The following is a 20,950-nucleotide window of genomic DNA, read 5'->3' as shown; positions in this document are numbered from 1 at the left end:
GAACAAGGTGTAACCAGTGCTGCGAGTTTTCCGTTCCATTCAATCCTAGCTTGTCGTATATCTGCCCAAGATACATCGCCCATTCTGCACTTTCTGCTGTATGTTTCGTTGGTGGAAGAGAAATCAGGATCCGCGAGGCGCATGTGCGTTGTTTTGATTGAAAAATTGGCTTCCGTTGTTCTTCGTAGACTTCGTGGCGAGAGCTTTTATGTAACATGTGTACCTACAACAACCATGCAGCTCCATCGAGTGTTCGGAATCGGCTGTCCTCGGCCGCCAAGCCCGAGGATGTGTTGTTCAGTCCTAAAGTTCTTGCGTTGCACTTCGGTCGTGTTTGCGCTTGGTCGTCGGGCCTTATCGTTCGGCCTTCGTCAGTCGTCAGCCGTGAACTAGGTCGCGTTGTTTTTTCTTCCGCCGCCGAACGGATTATGAATGAACGGAACTTTGGTGTGCTGCACTCGACCTGGATGGCGGGTTAGCCTTCTACCCTGTGTTTATCAGTGAAACAAGTTCAGTACGAGGTCGCTTCCCCGGTTACGTAATGTAGATATCTAACGCTTTGTTCTGTGGAATTAGTTGTGGGGGGAAGGATATTCGTAGGAAAGACCGTTTACTTCCTCGTACGAGCTTCACCGTGGTTCGTAAATTTGGAGAACGAATGCGAAGGAGGTGATTTCTTCTACGAATCGATGTTGGCAGCAAAGGGGTTGATTTATTGTAAACAGCCCACGCCGTGCATCGTGGCCGTAAATCGTGAGTAAGCCATTTTCCACCCTTTTGCGTTCAATCATAGTAAAGACGTGAATGAAACAAAAAAGACACCCCGTTTCAATTATGGGGAAATACACTGTTATCACCCGTGGGGGTGTGATGGATCTAATATTAATAGATGCGTTCAGTTCTCGACCTTTGAGACTTTGACGTACGCTGTCATTCATCGCCCACCAAATCGACGATGACGCGACGCACGAACCAGCAGGAAATGCGAAAATCTGCGATAATGAAAATAACAGGGCTGGTAGCGAACAGTACTGCAAAAATATTTGATTTAGATACCAGATTCGAGAAAATAGAGACTTACGGTTGTCAAAAAGTGACTAATAATGACTAGAGAGTCAAAACGTAATTTCAGTTTCAGTTCAATTACACGATGGAATAATAGTTTTGATGTGATATAGGGTAATTTACGGCTTCGGAACCATTCGACTTTCAAACGTTCAAACCAACGTTCAAACGGCAAACAGTTTTTTTTTTTTCTATCAAAACACCAATGAAAACATTCAGATGATTATTTGTTCTGTCAGCTTCCCGCTTACGAGATTTCCGAAACTGAACAAAAAAATGTGCTAGAGATGTCATCAATTCAAATGAACATGCCTCAAAATGCGACTGATTTGGTGCTGCCGAAAAGATTCACCAGAGGTTCTTATGGAAAAGCTGTCGAAGAGAATGAGGCTGCCGACAATAGTCACACTGAACAGAGATGTTCGAAACGTTGTAAAAACGTTTCCAAAAAGCTTTTAACAAATCTGTCGGTGTGAATCGATAGAAGATCGTGCAGCGGATAAACAGACACGTAATTTGTCTGCTGATGTCCAAGAAAATTACAAAAGTAGCGCGGCATCGGCTTAGACTGCCGAGAATACGTTAATTCTCCTACTACAGATTGTAGATCTAGTCAAGTACTACTAAATAACAAATTTATTTTCACTATGGTATATACCCAAAATTTCAAGATATTGCATACAAACGTTTTTTTTTCGCTCTATAAATTAACACTTCTATGAACAACTCTGTCATCTTATAACTAAATTTCAATATTTTTAGAATTTTGGAAAAAAATGTGCCTTGATAAAAAAAACTACCGCTTGTGATTTTTCGCATCGCAGATATGTTTTACAGTCATCCCTCCCTTACTCGATATTGAAGGGACCATCGAGTTAGGGAGGTATCGAGTTACAGAATACAAAACGAGTGCAACTGCGTTCCAAGGGACCATCGAGTTAGCCATGAAAACCAACTTTTACTATGGTTCTCTAACTCGATATTGAGATACGGAATATCGAGTAAGGGAGAGTTAACTGTATATTGTAAAAAAAAAATCTCATAGATCATAGAATATTTAAGAAATCAAAATTGTCTTTTCACATTTATTTTACACATTTATTTCATTGTCTTTTTCACAATAGAAAAAAATGTGAACAAAATGCCTTTTGGAATTCTGATTAAATTACCTAGAAACATGGCTTTCGGGCCGTCTATTAACCACGAGGCCATTTTTTTTGTCAGCACACCACAATAGTTGTTAGATTTTTCCTTCAATTAATAATTTAACATCAGAGATTTTTCTGAGTATTTATCGAAAAAATCCTCTTAAAATTCGTTCTAAAATTCTTCCAGAGCTTTTTCAAAAATATATTCAAGATTTTTCCAATTAGTTCCAAGTTTGTTTCCTCAATGCTATAGGACTACTGGGAGGAATATAACACTCTGAGATACGTTCTGAATCATTCCGACTTCTGGCAAAATATAATTTGGAAAATTAGAACAGCTTGACTTGACTGTTTCAGAACCAGTCTTGGGAACTGTGACCACAATTCACCACAGTTCCACTATGACCGTTTTCGGGCAGCCATTCCAAGGTGAATGATTGAAAAAAGTGTTAAATCATTCAATCGCTAATATTTCGCTAGTGTTTTCAACTAATTGAAATCTATTAGCTCTAACAGAAAGAGCACAATCATTCCGTTGCGATACATATAAACAAGTTCAATTTCATGCTACCTTTATCGAGCAAAAATGCAAAACCCCGAAAACTGCAAAAGTCGTTTCAACACTGTGCTCGAGTCATTTCGCATTCGGGGTTGAAAAACGTTAGGAAGAAGAAGATTACAGTTTTGAAGAGCCGTGACATTTTTTGGTTTTGAACGGTCATGGTTTGCTTTGGATTTTGATGGTCGTGTAGAAAGATGTAAATGTAGAGGCGGTAAATGTTTGCTCCAGTACTTTTCTCATCACTGTTCAGAACTGTGAGTGAATATTTGTGAAAATATGAAAATAGAATAATTAGGACAAAAGGTACATTGTGAATATGCCTGTAGACTTTCACGGTTTTAACAAAATTGAGATTATTTCTGAATAAATTATGAATCATTTTATAATGTTTCAATGCGATTCTTTTTTTTCAGGAAGTCCTACGAAAAACTAACCCATAATCTTTAATTATATTCACAATTTTTTATTGAATCATTAACAAATATTCACCATGATTCTTGTGGTTTTTTTTTCTGGGTTTATTCACTTTTTTCATAAATTTCTCTGTGATCTACGATTATTGCAGTGGTTTAAATGAAAGCAAAATATACCGTCACCTATTCTTTTTTAGAGTTACCTACCAAAATTTAATCAAGAAATTTATACATTTTTCTACAAGTGTATTTGTAAAAAAAACAACTGGGCAGTCAAGCTAGCGTGAGTTCCGTATCACCCGTCCAAGCAGTTGACACGGTTGACACAGGGCTCAGCGGCGAGCTGTCGGATCAGCGTAAAAGGAATGAAGGTTGACGTCTCTGATTTAGATGGGGAGCCTTGAGTGCGCTCGATTATTTATCTACTTCAACAGTATTTGCTCTTATACTAAAATTTCTTGATCAAATTATTTGAGATCACTTGGATTGAGATGTGCGTTAATTGATTATTCTAAATTTTGAGCTTTATAACTAATTGAATTTGATTACCTTGTAGATTCTATACCTACACAATACATAATTGGGTAACATACATTTCACTATTATCCTTCTCAAGTAAGTTGTAAGTTAATTGAATCCTATAATAGAAAAACTCATGCACTAATTTTTTTGCTTCTCTAATGGCTTGGTGAGTTCAATCAATGATTTAACTTTTCTAATTATGATTCCAATCAGCTGTTCGAACTTCGAATCAAAATTTTCGGAATATGAGACAATAATGATGAAACGTCCAGAATAAGAATAAAAAAGTCACACATTTCTTTTTAAAATAGATAAAGTTGTGAAATAAAACTCTTCGCTTATTAATCCAATATGTAAATGATTTTAAAACTTAATAACGCTGAGGTAAAAAATATTTCATATGCTTTTTGATAAGTTTTAGTTTACTGAGGCCTAACGTATTCGTCATTAGAATCAAAACGGTGCAAAATGTCAAGTTTGGAAATCGATTGTCTGAAAATTTTACTGCAGCATGGAAATAACTTAAAAATTGTTCAGCTAAAAATTCACAGCTTGAGATAATTTTGAATTAGCGTTGGATATATTCAGAGCAATGTACTATTCTACAAAATTGATCAATTTGGTAGAACATACAGGTTCGTAGAAATAAAAACATTTTTGTTAAAATTGATTGTTTTCAAAATAATTAAAACCAAAAGTAATGTCGTTTTTCGCAAAATGGGAGATTTGTTATATTTAGGAAATTTGTGATTTAAATACTGTTACTTACTCTTGAAGTGAAATTCAGGTTATATCTGAGCTGCGGTAACTATGTTGAAACAATCAGATCACAACAAGCTGAGAACCAGGCTTCTAAACTTGATCATTTTGTATAAAAAAGGCCAATGATTTCTTTATTCTGTCCAGTACTGTATGTATCCCAATATCTTATCACTCATGAGGTTTGTAGGAAACAATTGATACAATACCATTATTAAAAGATGATTAAATAAGCAAAAAAGGGAGTATGTTGTAGGTTCATCCGGTCAATATAAATATTGATTGAAAATTAAGGCAATCATCAAAGGAATGGCCTTTTCTGGCCATTAGATGAGGAAGGGTCTTTCTCAGCCGAGTGGTTTGAGTCCGCGGCTACAAAGCAAAGCCATTCTCAAGGTGTACAACGACGTTTATGAATATTCAGTGCTTTTAATCTTAAATTGAACATTCAATTATGATTCTTAACGTTTTACGATTTTTTGTTCAAGTCCACATTAAAGTTATCATTGAAGGTTTTATGGTTTTAAGTTGAAATTAATGAAAAATGATTAAGATGCATGAATGTATTTAAAAAATGTTTTTCAACAGTAAAAGATAAATATTCCATTATTCACAACGAGATATCCAAATTTCTATTGAAGAAAAATATCACATGCGATATTCAGAAAGGATAAGACAATGAACTTATGAAATGTTGACAAATATTGGAGATTGGATTCTCAAACATATTTAAAATTTGAATCGCCCTATTGTTCATATATCTGTGATTACACGTCTAATTGAAACTCTCTATTGCGTATTCGAAAGATAATGAGTTAGCCTTACTTCGTAGATATTTTGAAAAAAAAAAAGTATTTTGAATTTTGTATACTAAATTTTTACTTAAAGTCATGATATTTTTCATAACATAAGTAAACAAAATGAATATAAGATTACGCTTCTAATGACGTACTGAATTAAAATTTTGGTCTATCCATTGCTGAGAAAATTAGCTATGCTTTTTCAGTGTGTTTTTTGAAAAATGTCATAGCTTTAAGTAAAAATTTAGAAAACAAAATTCAAAATACAGTTAACTCGATATTCCGTATCTCGATATCGAGTTAGAGAACCATAGTAGAACCATAGTAAAAGTTGGTTTTCATGACTAACTTCATGGTCCCTTGGAACGCAGTTGCATTGCTTTTGTGTTCTCTAACTCGATACCTCCCTAACTCGATGGTCCCTTCAATATCGAGTAATGGAGAGATGACTGTATGTTTTTTTTTTCAAATTACCCACGAAGTATCCGGACGTGCTTGCACTGTGATTCGGAATTTCATGACTGGAAAACCATTGCTGATTCACATTCCAATTAGAACTTGTATCTTTATATTGAAATCAAGATTGAAATACATATGTGTCCTGGTGGCAGAATTCGATACCTTGATCTAGGTCGGGGAAATTTATGATCAGTTCAGTGACATCGGAGACGCGATTTTTTTCTGAGAGCCTCCGTGAATAGCTGTCATTTTTTTTCAAACCAATTGAGTGAAAAAAAAAATCAAAAAAGTTCCTCCCAATCACATCATGCAAATTAACATGCGAGTGGCGTTTTTGGGCAATATGAATACGGACCTATCTTTTCACCACATAAGTAATTTTCCGGAATCAGCTTCTAGGTGCCTTGTAAAAATGGTTGTATTTGAAATTGTTAAGCACTACATTTCGTTGCTTTCCATAAAACATTGGTGCGCCAACCATCACGTTATTTACCATCATCTGTAATATCAATTTATATGTCGTGAAATTGAAAAATCCAGCTTAAATAACCTTTCATTTGCAAGTTGAAATATCAGGATTCAAAGAAAAATTTATTGGCATTTACAGTCTTCGATTTACAGCTGCTATTTCTAAACCTAAGACGATTAAAAATAATCAGTTTGACACTCGATGGGGAATATTTCATTAGAAATATTTCCTTGCTGCAGTTACGCAGATTTGCATTTAACGCGACTTTAAGTGAATACCCCTATTATCTTTCAAATGCGCAATAGAGAGTTTCAATTAGACGTGTAATCACAGAGATATGAACAAAACACTTTTGTATGTTTTTGAGGGGGTGAATCCAAACTTTTTCACGGGAGTGTAACTTAAAAGTTGACCTAACTTCAAGGAAATATGGCTGGTTCAGCAATTTCTAGCGAAATGCTAATTTTTTTTTTATAGAAAATACTATATTGCCAGAAAAGAGACTACAGTTCCCCCTATCCCCCAAAAATGCAGTAATTTTATTCTGGCCGGCTTAAAAAATGTGACTCACTACCAGCCCTGTTGAATAACGCCCATGCAATACAGCATATGCGCCATAGAAAACCCGTGCGTGCGTGTGTTGTACCTACAACACTGACAGATTTCTTTGTGGTCTTTGCACTTGTATGGGTAGACAGGACAGGGCACCCCTGTCGTGTCGTGGATAGCGAGCCTGTTGAATTGCGTTTCGTTGATGACGGTTCACGCAAACCGAATCGCGTGGTCACGAGATGCAAACTCGAAGCGGAAGAGCATCAAGCTGTATCATGTTCTCGGTCGAACGGATAGACAAACGGACGGACAGACAGACAGGAATTTGGGCGTAATTGAAAATTCACAGTAGATTTAATCTGTTGATAGTGTTTCTGGTGTGGATTATCATTTCGGTGGGGACGTGAGTTTCATTTTCCTCGCACGGTTGCGTGACTGCGTAAGAATTGAAAGCGTAGAAGCTGAACCAAGCTACCCAATGATTCGTCTGATATATCATAATTGTGGTTGAATAATTTGAATTATCAAAAAAGTATTAAAATACAAAACACCACGCTCCCTAAGGCCTGTTGTATGTGGTCTAGGACAATTCAATATTTAAAAATGTTTGAAAATCTAATCTCCCATATCTTCCTCATCAGCTTTACCATAAAAATAGTATTATGTAAAATTTTCAGCTTTTCCGGTGGTGATTTAAAGATGGCTCAAAGACAATGTAAGTTTATATGGAAATTACTATGGAGATTTTTTTTTAAATGTTCTAAACACTTTAGTACTTGAATGTAAGCACAGTGAAACCTCCATGAGTCGATATTGAAGGGACTATCGACGCATGGAAATATCGAGTCATAGAACAGCAATCCTTTGGACAGCTGTTTCTAGGGACCATCATAGTAATAATGAAATTTTGTGTTTAGTATAGTTCCATGAGTCGATATCAAGTTATAGAGGTATCACTGTATAAACTTATCATCCCATAGTGAAAATTCATGCTTCAAACCTTAATGAAGGATGTTGCTAAAGAAATAAATCCCTCCCCGCCCTACTGGCCACTTTTAACGAAATTCGGAAGCGCCAAACTATATATGATGTTTCAGTGGTTTATGGTACTAGGCGAGATTATGATGCAAGTCGGTACTTTGCCCTCTACTACATCTATTCCTACATCTATTCCTGTCTATGACATTTGGAAAAGGTCGCCGATCCAAAAGCTCATCCTTTATTTCAAAGCATGTGTGTTTTGACTGTAGTATCTAATTATTTTGGAATGGCTCTTTAGTCTTATCCAAATCATTTTTTTTCATCGACGTTTAGTCTTGTTTGAGATCTTCTACATGGATTTTAAAAGTAAGTAGAATCGCTTCCAGTCAAATATGAATAAGTCACGGAGACATGATCAGAATCGAAGTGGTGATTTACCAGTTGACTGAAAACTAAATCAATACTAAACCAATAATGAAAGGTTAGTAGGACTACCTACCATGGTATAGAATTGTAAAATATATAATAAACTTATTGCGAATCAATTTTTGCAAATAATTTTGAAGCTGTTATACAAAAAATAACTGCGGTCTTTTCATATTTTAGTGTAAACCGAAAATAATATGGGTTTTTTATTTGCTAAAGCTCAAAGTTCATGTATATCTGTTCTTCAACGCATTGTTGCTATCACTCAACCACTTTTCTCCTCGCAGCTTTCAATTCAACTGAAAGTGTTCCACCGGAACATTTCATCCTGCGTAACAAAACTAGCAATTTCCGCTTCTTGCCTTCACGAAGCTCCCAAACAGTTAGCTGTTGTCACTTTTCAGCGGTACCAACCAAACTTTTCAAACTACCATACCCCAAGGCTAGTGTCACCCTTCTACGCCCAAAAACTTCTCCTCATTTCCACGGTTCGTTTGAAAAAGTAAAAGAAAAACAACCCATCGAGCAGCACAGTTGATGGAGGTTTCCTTTCGTGTATTCTGTCAAACGGAATTGTCGCAGCGCTGTCCCAAAAGCATGAATAATTGTGAATGGAGCAGCCCGTTCAACAATGTGGCTCCACGTGACTGACTGCAGTCAGTAAATCGAATTTCCTTCGGACTCTTTGTGGTCCCCAAAAAAAGCGCTGTCGTCAGTGGTTGTGTATAGGCGGGCCGTGCAGTGGACGTACTCAAAATGTATTGTGGTCAAAAGTACAAATCTCACTCAAATCATTCGAAAATCACAATTTATTGACAAAACATGACTTTTGAAGGTAATTTACTGAATCAAAAAATCGGTATTTTCGGTACATATGTCAGAATAGGTTTAAGATTAGCATATTTCGTTATTTCACTTAACAAAACCATATCAAATTCAAAATTAATTGAAATGTAATGATTTGTATGCCAATCCGGACTTTTTGTGGTTTCTGATTTGGCAACTGATAATGACCGAACAATCTAGAAATCAAATCTGATGATTTGATGGTCTTGAGCAAAACACCGCAAATGAAGCCATACTTCAACATTTGTGACACATCAAGGCGGTTTCACGATATCTTGCTCAAGCATTGAAAAATCGGCATATTTTTGAAGAAGTTCCATGTTAAACACTTGTTGACATTCTCAAATGGTAAACAAACTAAATATGAATCGGAACATCTTTTAAAATAACAAACAAGACAAGACAAGAAGAAGTTGGTATGAGATATGTTTTGCTACATTTGGTTGTGGTTTAGTACAGAAACAACTGTTCGGATGAAACAATATCAAAAAATGATTAATATTAAATTTGTGAAATTTTGGAAAAGTTAGAACGGTCAATTTTGGCTGACATCTATACAGTTCACATGATGTAAAATATCGAAATATACACCGAACTTTGAGAAAATTTTATTCAATACTAAAGAAAGCTAAAAACCACATCATACCATCATATTTTTGTTTTTCGGCCAGCCTTGGGCCACCGTGTGCCTGCCAGCTGATGGCTATGCAGAGAAACGCGACTGGCCTTTGTGTTTTGTTCACTTTCTGGCGTGCTATATAGCACACATTGCATGATGCGTTCCTTTGCTCTTTTTCATATTTATTGTGCCATTTTGTTGCTCACCTGATTTTTTTCTTTTGACCGGCACATTTTACCTTGACGGTTTTTTTTTCGGTTTGGTGAAAACAGATTGCTCTTTTTCGGTGCATTTCCACTGCTGATGGAAAATGCTGGCCTGACTAACTCGAATGCTTGACCGACGAATTTCAATTGCCATAGTGAGGTCATATTGAAAAAACTTTTTAATTGTTCAATGGAACATTAACAATTGGATTTATGTAGGCACAGCGATTCTTATTGAACACTTTGGAGCCGAGTTCAAATCTTGTGTAATGATTTGCACAATTTTCAATCAATTGGCATCGATATTTTTCATCTGTTTGACTTAGCATCCCACAAAAGTTTCTGTACACATTTTAATCCCTTCCTACGACGGTTCGTTCTACAACCGCTTTAAAAAATCAATTTTATCAAATAAAATGGGCATGATGTTTCGCGAAGTTGTAGGGAAACTTGAAGACCTTCTTAAGCTGTTATGAATGATACAAACTTCTGCAGTTATATGGCAACACTGATACAGTCGAGTCATATAAATCATAATATATTGAAACCATAACAAGATAGCAAACATAAATGTCCAATGGCGATGGATTGGATAACAGCTACTATGCATGTCGTATGAAATATGAAAAAAATCTCCGTCAAATTTGAATGTTGAAGTTAACCCTCTAACACCAAAATTTTTGTATACGGTCTAGGTATCATTTTTCGCTATTTAAAATAGATTTAAACACGTTTTGGACATTGATTTATTTTTATTCGGAAATTTATTAACTTTGGTTTTTGATACTTCTAATTTTTATGTTTGAGCATCCCTATCCTTTTTCATTTTTTCTTGAAGCCTCTTCTGATTACCGAATTTTAACAATAATATAAAAACAATTTTTTTGCACTACTTTTGAAAATTTAAAAATTTTTATATTTTGTGGAACATATTTTATTTTCCGTGTAACTATCGGAAAAAAATCGATTTGAAATTATTACAATTCCACCACGCTCTTCTTCTGTTATAGGTTGGATGTATAAAAAATTCATTAAATTAGGCCCAGGCATTTGTAGGCTATGAAATAATATAATTTTTCAAACATTTTTCAAAAATACAAAAATGTTTCAAAAGTCCTTTATATGATATGCGGTTAAAGTCAAAAATAAAATCAATTTGATTTCCGAGCTAACAGGCAACACTTCTGAATTAAATTCCGAAACATCAATCTATTGCAAGATTGTCAATAACTAAACAAAAACTTAATTGTACCGAGAGGCGAAAATTTGCAGCGAACATCGAAAAGCAGAGAAGGAAGAAAGGCTAAGAAAAGCTAAGAAAGGAAATATGCTGGATTTTTAAGATATTTGAGATAATGATGTAAGGATATTACTGAAAAGTTTATAAGTTATATCCAATTTTACCTCTAGAACGCAAATTTACACTACACCACTCTCCCCCTGTTAGACTCCCTTGGATAGTATTAAACTTTGTTAGTTGGTGTAGGAGGGAGGGGGGGTCATAATGGGGCATAACGGTGTGGTGACATGATGGATTTTATGGCATTTGAGGGGAACTTCAATAACTATAATAAGGTGAAGAATGGAAAGGGGTTACAGAAAAGCTTATAATCAAACCCAACTTCACTTACGCCCTTATCGGAAACCTGCACGTCCCATTGGAAAGTACTGTAAACGGTTCATGAACGCATGTTTGGCCTTCCATTATTTACTATTACACTCCTCTTGAACTTCATAAGCTTGTGTTAGAAAAGGGGGTCATCTTCTTCTCCTCACTGGAGCAATGCCGGCTTCTCAGCTTAGTGTTCAATGAGCATTCCACAGTTATTAACTGAGAGCTTTTTTTTGACAAAGTTGCCATTTTTCTAACTACTCAGCTAAGGAATGCCCGAAGAGGGGATCATAATGGGGCATAATTTTTGTCTAGCGTGCTATGATGACTTTTAAAACGAAATGAAAGGAAATTTGAATATAGGTGCACAATGGTCGGGCTCCATATGAAGGGGCGGCCAAAACTACCAAATACTATTTTGAGGTTTTTATATTTTTTTATCATTTTAAAATATACCTCATGTATTATACCATTATGATCCTTGATTGAAATTGAACAAAAATTTAAATTTATTTTACTTTTCTGACGTCAAATTGGCCGAAGTCAAAAAATTTAAAAATGTTATTTTAAAATAAAGCACATAATTCAAATTTAAGGAATGTAATAGTACCCTAAAGTTACGCACTATCTGAAAGCTTATGGTTCAACACTTTTATCGAGCATGAGCATGAAAAAAATCTTTGGTGCAAGTTTCAATACTATTCAGTATTACACTTAAGTAATTTTGATGATTTTGAACATGAAAAACAACTCTTGACGCGTCATGTCGCCGCTATTTCGAATATTGCACAACATCCTTATCTTACAAATATTGCACAATCAAACATTGCACAATCATCCTTAGATCTGACCAAAAACGTTCAATTTTTTTGCAGAAATTTGCTGATTTGCAAGTTTGAGCGATTTGAATATTTTCCATATATTTCAACGGTATTTTTTATACAAAGTTTATTAACACATATTTATCCACTCTTCGTACACATTTTGATCAAACTTGGTCAAATTCAAACAAAGTTGTGTTTTCAGCCAAGTTTGATTGCATTTTTAATAAGAATTAGTGTTCCCGGCAAACTACATTTTGCTATCAAGTAGGCTGTTGAAAAACGCTTGCATTGTCCTATACAAAATGATTGTTTAGTTCACTCTCGTTTTTTCGATTTTCCAGGTGAATATACTGGGATTTTTATACACACAAACACGTCGGAACACTTGACGAACAAAACGGAGAAATAATCATTCAAATCCGTTGACCCGTTCGTAAGCCATTTCGTGACATATTATCATTCCATTTTTATTTATATACAAGATGTGAAGCGATTACAGAAAAGCTTGTAATAAACCCCAATTCCTTTTACGTGCATGCCTTCCGGAAAAGTGCCTACTAAACAATTCTGGAATGCAGTTTTTTCCTCTATAATACCCACGTTTTAAACTATTATGAATATTCAAATGAGCTATCCTTCATAAGATTTAAAATACAGTAGTTTCTCGATTTTATCACTGTTCGTTTTAATGTCGATTCATTGTATCACTCTCGATTTTAGAACGGTTTCTTTTCAATTTTATCACACCGCAATTATTGTATGAAATTCATGAATTTTACATTGAAAAATAAACATAAACAATCAACAAATATCTATTTGACCCATTTCTCACGTGGTGTTTATATTATTTACTCTATTTTTTCAGTTTTGATGAAAATAATATAGCACAGAAAAACATTTTCATTATATCACGCTTTGGTTTATCGCGCCAAAAAAATTGGGTCCGTGATATAATCGAGAAATTACTGTATTTTACTTTTTTATAATTTACTTGAGATCCCAAGAACATGTTAGATGCATCATGCTAAAAAGTGTGGGTTCGATCCCGTAAACTTTTAATGAGGGACGTTTACTAGCGTGCGGCTTATTTTTCAAAAGTTCTCAAACCAATCATTCGTGCATTCTAATGAATTCAAATCACATTAAAAGAGAAACCTCAAAGTTTGAGCTAAACATATTAAAACTTAGAGGTGGCGCAAGCGTCTTGAAGGTAAATGTTCAAGTTATAAAAAATGGCCTTCAATAAAATCACCATAACTTCGTTATTTTCTAATCAATTTTGAAACTTTTAGCTTTAACTTGGCAGCCGTGATGGAATTGCTGGTCGCAGTTTCAAGTTGATAAAAATTGGCCTTCATAGTTCATATTGATTCAAAAAAGTATCACTAGATGCGCCTACTAGCCGAAAATTTCCTGATACTGTTCAAGCAATGTCAGTGCAAAACCATCTGATTTTCTTTAATTCGAAGCCATGGGATGAACCTAGGACAGGACGTGACAGCTCAACTAAGACTGCCCTGTTGTTTTTCCGTCGATAACCTAGACGATACAAAAGTCAGTGTTACCAGTATCCTTTTTATGCAAATCATGTGAACAAATTCAAATATCAAGGCTCATTAATCTGATTGTTTCTTGCACGCTTCATTCATTTAGCGCAATAGAGGATGCTATATTTAAAAAAAAAATCAGGCTGAAATTTTAAACCGATGATATTTCTAGCGAAAATTGACACAATTTCCACTATTTTTGTCTCAATTAGGTATTTGAGCATTGTAGGTGCACATGTTTTAAATTTAACATCGAATATAAATAGATTCGAAATGAAAAGATTTCACGAAAAATTTCCTAAATTTTGATAAAAACTCTAATTTATTAACTGGCTCGACCGTGTTGAGCTAGTAACAAAGTGCCCTGTTGTAATCCAGCTCAACGATGTGAAAGTAGGCCTTTGCCAAAACGACCAATGAGAAGTGGTCTTTTTTGACAGACAATTGGTTTCATTTTTGTACTTTGACCTGTCACGTCTTGTCTCAGGAATGACCTATCAACAATCATCAATGCCTTGTACAAATTTCAATGGCGGCCTACTTCGCCTTAATGAAAAATAGTTTTCTTCAAAGTTTTCCTCATTTTACTAAAAAAATCCATTTTTATTTGACTATGATTTAATAAATACTCAATCGATTTCAAATCTGTTTTCATGTTTTTGAAGCAAATTTAGTTGTTTTCAAACTGATCATACAACACATTTTTCTTAAAAAAAAACCGGTTTGTAAAGCATCTAGGTAAATTATGAGTTGCATAGTGCATATATTTTTGTACCTGTGCTCTCTCTATCGTTGGTCACAGTTTAGTGAAAGTGAATTCAGAAGCCGGTAATTAACGCAAGTCAATTGAACATTTGCAAATGTAAATTACTAACCAGTTGATCATATCAATAATAGATAGATTTGTCAATACTAGACAGTTTATGAATATGATACTTTTATGATACTTTTATGGGTATGCAAGTCAAGTACCTTTTTTGACGTACCTAGACTGGCTCAAGTGTATTTTTAAGTTATTTCAGGAATAGGTACTCTAAGCATTCATGACAACAATATACTTGCATTATTTTGTGTAGTATTTGACCTTCCTTATTTGATCAACCACTTGTATCAAACTATCATAAAAAAATATGGAGTCCTTGACATATCATTACAAGGCCAAAATATTCCATAGTCTTGTTTGTTTTGACCAGGGCCGTATATTTTCATTTCTTTTAATGCATTTTCAGTCCCCAACTGACTGACTCAAGTGTGCCTTTCAATTGAAATTCGCATCGCGCGTCATAAATCAGAGCCTCACCGGAGCGAGCTGGTCTTTCAATCGGTAGTCTCTAACTTTAGGAGCTGATTAATTCAAATGAACGACGTGGTGGTTCGCATAGTTTCTCTATCTTAATTTATTACCTAACAAGTTACATACATGACTAGTGCCAAAATTGTTAAATCCAATTTCCAAAATTTTGATAGATTTCAATGTAATCAAATGAAACGAAATTCTTACTCTTTCATTTCACCTTTCTTGTTCGTTGCTTTCAATCGGGTAACGAAACGAATGAGTGTTGAACGAAGCGACGCATTTGTTCGTCACCATCGAGACGACACAACCAAGCCTTCGTGTTTCAAAAAATGCTTTCGAAAATGCATAACCCTGTTTTTGACACTGACCATATATACATTGAAATCAGTATCATTTTCATTTAAAATATCAAGTACCACATTCCAGTGAATTTGATCAATTTTTGTACACTTAGATGTAGATCAGAATCTCAACACAGTATAGTGGTTGTTTAATACAAAAATATAAATTACATATCAGGGGGCGATTCTAAAGTATACTGACCTCAAGGGGGCAAAAACCAAAAAAAAGTTTGGGAAACACTGCTCTATGGTTTCCAATAGCGAAAAAATCAGCCTTTGAATTAATATTGACATATTTCATCTTATAGAATCATCATTCAATCTTCACAGACAAAATCTGATATAAATAGGTCAGGTGCACCAGTTATGACCATAGTGGTTCATTTTTTCGACATATGTAATAATTCAACTGTTAACATTGTTTTAATTATTTGATGTGTTTAAGTAGCAATACATAAACTATATCTTAATGTTAAAACATTCAAAAAGCTGCAAAAAGTCAAGGTTCTTTTACTTCCACATATGACGAAATATGGAACCACTATGGTGACAACCGGAGCTCTTTCCCTATATAGAAATCCGTAATGTTTTTTAAGTTTTGCGCAGTGTTTTCATTTTAAAATCATACACACATATCAAACCGCTCACCCGGGTAATTGGTGGTAGTAAGTATTGACTGTGACCATCAAACCAGTCAGTCAGCCAGTAGCTGGTGAAAAATACAGTAAAACAACATCAACAAACGGTGTGCACGCGATGTGCCGAAGGTCAATAAAAGGGAAATAAAATAAACAAAGCGTTCGTTCGGAGGCCGAAACCACTGACTGCAGATTGCAGTAGCGCAAAGCTTACCAACTGGCAACCAATCAGCTGCGCCATGACCACACACGTACACCGACCATTGCTACATGTTCAATCAAAATCTAATAAACGATTGCCGACCTTGATTATCGAAGCGGATGGCCGGTTGTTGGCCATTTTCATTTCAACGCCGCGTTGCAATGGTATTGACTGAAAAAAAGATTGATTCACCAATGATGGGTGCACAATATACACTCGAACCCCTTTTTACGACCATTATAAGGGGGATTGTAATAGAAACAGTCGTAAAATAAATCAAGGTTATAATAATGTTTAAAAACATCAACGTCTAGATGTGAAAATACAGATCCAAGATATTCGACAAAGTTGGTAGTGGTAACTTTTAACGTTTTCAAATTTTGGCTTAAGATGGCAACATTGCTCGATTGTAAGTAAATTTCCAGTTGTATAAAATTTTTCATATATGGGACATTATTTGGTAGTTGGCAACGCTGCTCAAGTAAAATCGCAATAGGTAAATAATTCAAATTTTTGGCAAATCATTTAAGAAACATTTAGTGCGGGAAAGTGAACCACACTTATTGATGACACTGGAAACACTGGTTAAATGGCTCGAATAATCTATATATGCCTAATTCACGACAAGATACCAAGATATCGAAAAAGACACCAACTTGTTAAATGCTACCAGTATTATTAGACACGCAAGAGCAAAAATCTAGCTGAGAATTAAAGGAATTTATTTGATAATTTGAACCAACTTGAAATATAATATAGGTTTTCGTAGTTCATATGGGGTGTCTCGTGAAGTCAGAAGGGCACTGTGTTGGTCTCTGTTGCATCACTGTTCACAACTTTATAGCATTGTAATAATCATATGTTTTGTAGATAAATTCGACTGGGATGTTTGAGATCTAAACTACGTTTATTTGGCTTTCTCAGTCATGGGAAAAAAATCAAAACGGTATGTTTTGCTTTGCCCATGACTGAGAAAGCCAAATAAACGTAGTTTTAATAATCATATGTTGTAACTCATATGAAACTCTTAAAACTTTCGTCTTATTTTGAACACTTGCTGCTGGAAATAAAATTGCCAATACTCAAAAAGTTTTTAGTTTTTCAAACTGAAGAATATCAAACCAATCCAAAATTTTAATATCTTGATCGACTGTTGAGTATATGCTTTGATTTCTTGGTGATACATCCCAATTGAGATAGAGCTTTGTTTTCAGCTTAGTGCCTGGTTAACACTTTTCAATTTTTATTTGTGAGCTTTCTTTTGCATACGTATATGTATATCGTGTGGCACATAACACTTGGTTACACTAAGAAAATCATGGAAATCACCCATTGAAAAGAAACTGGAATTGAACCCAGGCAACATCAGAATGAAGTTCTGATTCCGTTGACTATATCACAAGGCTAAAAAAGGCCCCTTTTAATGATGGTAATATCTGGTAAATAACATACACCGCCCTGACGATATATTTGAATAAAAAATTCACACCACCATGACAACACCCCTTCTTGTTTTGTATTCATCCATTATCATATATGGACGGAATCGACGACATCGCGGCGTCGCGTGGTGTTTTGTTTACATACATAAACATCTATACTTTTGCGAAGGAAAACAAGTGCTTTTCCATGGACGGGACACCCACTCTGAAAACAGTCACAATTCAGTTGAACTTGCGATAGGGAGCAGGGCGCACATTGGTCCAGATTTTCAAATAGCTGGAAAAAACCCATTTCCAAACTATGTTTTTAGTTGGAAAACAAAGTCAAACATTCATCTATTATATCGTACGTATTCTCACGTACGAGAAGTTTAAAATAAGCATGTTTTTTTGCATGTTCAGACGTTAAACTGCTATACATGTCCAAAACCTTAATTTTTGCTTAAAAACTCAACAAATCAATTTTCATCAAAACCCGTGCAAATTTGGGTTTCAGCATTTTTTTTCCAGTCGATAACTCATTCTTATATACATTTAACATCTTCGGATGCAAATTTATATTCAAGTGTCGTTAACCTTATCAAATTAATACTTATTGTTGTAGGTATTTCAAATATTTAAAGAAGAGTTTCTTTATACCGTACAAATCGCTCTCCGCCACTCCCCGCGGAGATATCTTGCTCAAACGCGCGTTTAAGACTAAGGAATCGATTGAAGAAGATTTTTCTCGCCTAAGTTTGCCTAAACGATAGTTTTATGAAAAGGTCAAAAGAGCCAAAAAAACGTGTGAAAAACAGCATTTTTGTTAGAGTTTTGCCCTATGACAACCAAAAAATTGTGACTATGCCCAAAATAGAGTCTTCAACCCTAAATCATGTTCCAAAACACTTGTAATGGCTAAAAATAGTAACATTATTGAGATTGCGCAATTTTTGCCATGATTTTTTTAAAACTGGACCAATGTGGGGCGTATTGGTAACTGTACCAACCATTGAATAGTCCGGTGATTTATTTGTTTGTTTGGAAGCCGCCTTTTTTCTTTAGCCATTAGCGTTGCGTATCAGTTTAGATTTCAAAGAAATGATGCGAGTGGTTCTGAATGAGGCAGAGATATAGGAGGCGAAGGGAGAGTTTCCCAGAAGGTTGTTATTATGCCTACTTGCTCAAGAGGCTGTTTTAGGATCATGTAATTGGTATTATTGGCTAATGGCATTGCACCTGAAGCATCGTTTCAGGAGAACTACAGGTTTTTTGGAAGATTTATATAACAAAGGTACTTGATATGATTATTTAGAAGGTGCTTGAAATTCTCGTATTCAGTATCATACGGGCGTATCTGGATTGGTGAATTTTTGATAGCTAGTCCCTTGGTTGCGAAACTGTTTTCGACTGCTATTTATGATCTAATAGAAAGTTCTTATCATCCTTCGACTTCGTAAAATGTATAGAATGGCATGTAATAAAAAGAGAAAATCAAATTGAAATCGATCATTGCAGATACCCTTGGCATTACAAAGATTATAAAGATATTTGTCTAGTCTAAATCATCTTTTATAAACGAATAATGAAAAATTGTAAAACAATCTGTTCATTTCTTTAAGAGTACAAAGTGACAGTTGCGTCTTACCACCAAATACTCGATGATTATAAGTTACACACGCTTCCCCAAAGACTCCGGAGCTTCCTAAGGTCGTGCTGAATTATTCATGTTGACTCTATTTATGCGACAACCAACCATAACGAAAGAACGCAGCTCATTTGTCTTGTTGATCCACCTTCGTATGTGTTGTTTGATATGCATGGGAAACTCAAGCTGGGTGAGTATCTACTGGAGAAATGATGGCTTTGTGGTTTATTATCGTTCCAGTTACTGATGGATCAAGCAACTGGAACTGTTGGGCTCTGCTTTTATTCATAAGTAGTGTATTTACGAACAGCCGTATGTAGGCAACACGTGTGAAAAAAATTTAGTGATTGAGATGTGCACAGCAAAAAAAATGTATTGAAATCTGGCGTCGTTATTTCTAGCTATGAAGAAGCAGAAAACACTATTCTTTGCTCAAGTTTTTGTTTCGCCTCTTCCACAGCTTTGCACATTTAAAGACACAGGAGACACCAGGATGATTTCATAGGTCCCTTCAATCTCTCCATATCTCGATGTGTTTCTGTTGATTTTTTGTTCTCAATTTTCTCTCCGTATGACGATATGACCAATATCGGAGGTTACTAGACCAAAGTTTTGGGATTCAAAACAAATTAGGAGCGCAAAATGACATATGTTTGTGTATTACTTTCTTGGCAACGGAGTGTTTTTCAATCTAGTATTCATCAAAAATTTGTTCTTTATCTCGATCTCTCCCTATCTCGATGGTACGTTCGATATCGAGATTTGGAGAGGCTACTGTATTTGTATTAAGGCTTAAATGGAAAAAGGCGGTCCATATTGCTTAAAGCGCACCACCAAAAATTATGCATTGGCACCCCAGAAGCTACGGTAATAACAGAATCCATGAAGACTAAGAAAGGGGTTTAAAGTTTGTATTAGAAAATGTATGCTACAATTCGTTTTCTGAAATAGGTGTGGTGCTGTAGTTTATGAATTTCCTTCGTTAATGCTCTAATCAATAGATAAGAGACTCTCAGATACTAAGCAGAAAGTTTGAAAATATGTTTTTTTTTTCTGTAAAGTTGCTTGTTTCACACTGAGAGAACCTTCATTTGATTTTGTCTAGGTATAACTTTTTTATCCCTAAACGAAAACACTTCTGTTTTATTAAAGTCTCTTTTCCATTGATTGGCAATTTTCGAGTAAAAAACGAAAGAAATTCATCAACTACTGTTTTACCTATAACCGGTCGAAAATATAAGTAAATCTTGTTTAAATCCTACATTAGATTTGATGGATTCCGTTCAAACTTTTACAGTAGGCTTCTGGGGGTCCCAATGAACAGATTTGAAAAATGTTATCTAAGATTTTTACAGTTTGATTGTTCATATAAAAATGGTTCAATTTATCGGACATTGATATTCATCTGTTGCTGTTTTCTAAATTGTTTTAATCTGGATCCTCTCCCTTTATATGGTAAGAAATTTTACAATTATCAGACTTAAATTTTTATCGAAACCTAAAACGCTGAAAGCCTAAATTGTGCTAAATTTGACCGAACTTCGAAAAAATTGTCAAAAATATGTGATATTTAACCGTAGTTCAGTACAATTT

General features: G+C 35.1%; 1 protein-coding gene across 6 annotated transcripts in view; it reads left to right on the top strand.

Moving 5' to 3' along the window:
- LOC5566421 overlaps window positions 1-20,950 on the top strand; it is a 290,745-nt gene that overhangs the window by 50,249 nt on the left and 219,546 nt on the right. The window contains exon 1 of one of the 6 annotated variants that reach the window (XM_021844857.1): window positions 307-753. The exons of 4 other annotated variants lie outside the window; for them this stretch is intronic. The gene's annotated coding sequence lies outside the window, so the exon portion shown is untranslated. Of the gene's footprint in view, window positions 1-306; window positions 758-20,950 lie in introns of those variants that run through there. One more of the 6 variants, XM_021844858.1, reaches the window with a different exon arrangement.

Source organism: Aedes aegypti, chromosome 2 (genome assembly GCF_002204515.2).
Source record: "Aedes aegypti strain LVP_AGWG chromosome 2, AaegL5.0 Primary Assembly, whole genome shotgun sequence".
NCBI lineage: Eukaryota > Metazoa > Arthropoda > Insecta > Diptera > Culicidae > Aedes > Aedes aegypti.
This window is presented reverse-complemented; position numbering and strand designations above follow the sequence as displayed.